The sequence below is a fragment of the Microtus ochrogaster genome, linkage group LG5 (genome assembly GCF_000317375.1).
Source record: "Microtus ochrogaster isolate Prairie Vole_2 linkage group LG5, MicOch1.0, whole genome shotgun sequence".
Classification (NCBI taxonomy): Eukaryota; Metazoa; Chordata; class Mammalia; order Rodentia; family Cricetidae; genus Microtus; species Microtus ochrogaster.
This window is the reverse complement of record NC_022031.1, coordinates 13,980,805-13,982,948: the sequence shown is the minus strand read 5'-3', so window position 1 is coordinate 13,982,948 and position 2,144 is coordinate 13,980,805.

Genomic DNA, 2,144 nt, shown 5'->3' with positions numbered 1-2,144 from the left:
GGAGTCGCCACCTAGGCTAGACTGGCCAGCTGTTCACAGGCCTCAGGAATTCCTGTCTCTCCAGTACAGGTATTAATAAAAATATGACACCATGCCCCACATTTTATGTAGGTTCTGTGGAATCAAGCTCAGGCCATCGTACTTACAAGGCAAGCTCTTTACCAACCGAGTTACCTCTTCAGTCCCTGTTAACCCTCAACTCTTAAAACCCATGTGGACCCTAACACTTTATCTGGCACAATTTATCCCCATTTTATAAATGTAAAACCGAGTTTGGGAGAACCCAATTCTGTTTTTGGGTCTCTCTCTACATGTTTTGCATCAACACATGATCTGATTTGTGGAGATTGGAGGAGCCTGCCTATTTTCCTCTCTATCCTACCCATTTGCCCAGGGAAATAAGTTGCTTTTGTATCCAAAGTGAAAGTAACTTTTTTTTTCTCTGTACTGAATTATCTTCCAATTGACAAGTATCAACTATTGTTTCCCACCTTAAGAACTTGAGTTATAAGTTACCTACAAGAAAATGCCCAGATTCTATGCTCTCCAGCAATGTGTATAACCAAAGAGATAAAGAGCATGTCCACTACTTTAGCCTACTCCTTTTAGAAATAATTGAGAAATGAACACTTCTGATACTTCGGTCTGACTTTAGGATAGTCATTATTAATCATTCGTTCTTTGCAGAAGAAATCCATTCGCAAATTGACAGCTCAATATTTCAGAGGAGTTGAATTTTTTTTTTTTTTTTTGCTATGTGGGATAAGTTTCTGTTCTGGGTCTCAAGAATGAGCTTAATTTGAAAACTGTTATTGAAATTATCACATGCCATTTTGTGACGCACAATGTATCCTGGGAAGAGGAGTTGGGGTAAACCAAGTCATTCGTATCAGCTGGTTTCATCCTAATAATATGCATTTATAGTCAGTATGGGTGACAACTGCAACTCTGGAGCTCTCTGCATAGCTTGCTGCTAGCTCTGCACTCTCAACTCTTTCTCTGTGGTTTAGCAGGTCAGAGCTGTCATCCACGCTGGGGTGGGCCTTCTGGTAATACAGCTGCTCCTGAGTCCTCCCTGATTCTTGTAAGTCACCCCTCACCTGTACTCCTGCTGGCAGCCTCAGTAAACAAACAAGCAAACAAAAAGTCCAACTCATTGATTGTTGTCTTGGACTATTGGGTTGTGCCTTTCCAGGAAACGTCAGTCACACTTTTTACCAAACAGTAAGCTGCCGGAACCAAAGATGAGTTGGGGAGGCATGATGGTATGGTCCTGGCTAGGGGGTAGCCAGGCGTGCAACTGATGCTGCGCAGCCTGAAGGGGAAGTGTCCATGGAGGAGGTTCCAATGTAACTGTCCTTTTCCACATGGGATATGCAAATGTGCCTTTTTGCTATGCTAGTGAGAGACTAGCAGGTTAGAGTCTCTTAGGTAGACAGGGGAGGAGCCACGGCTAAGGTAATAAAGAAAGGTGATAAATTTCTAAGATGGCCAGCTTCTTCCTCACCTTCCTGACGTGAGACAAAAACCCGACAGCCTCAAACAGCTGATGAACTTGTTCAACAAGGTCAAGGCTCAGGACACGTCACACACAGTTCTGGGCCAATCTGACCAACCCTGTATTAGGAGAGGAAAGCTCTTGAGAAACTTTAAAACCCACAACCCTTGGGAAGAGACAGGATTTTTTTTTTTTTTGCTGAGTGCCCCCCACCTGCTTTGCAGAGGGTCTTTTCTCTGCGTGTCTGCTGCACATGTGTCTCCTCACCCCAATAAACACCTTCCTTCAACTGCTGATTCTGTTGGCAGTGCTTGACATTTCTCTGCCGCTGCCCATTGAGATTCAGATTTTCCTGCTTTTTATTTAGTTCTTTCAATGGCAGAGAAAATGAACCCGATCAACACCCCTGGACTGCACCACGGGTGCTTATATATTTTTTGCTACGGGTCGTAAGATATGGCTGAGCCATCAGGATCTGGAGCGGCCACAGGGGGAATCTTAACATGGTCATCTTTCCTCACCCTTTATAAGAGATAGAGCATCTTTTTGCTACGACAGTGGTTACATAGCCCCTCCAGCAAGTGCTGAGACACACAACCAAGGCTGAAAGCTCTATGCAGAAGAATCTGGCTGGAATCCCAGTGAG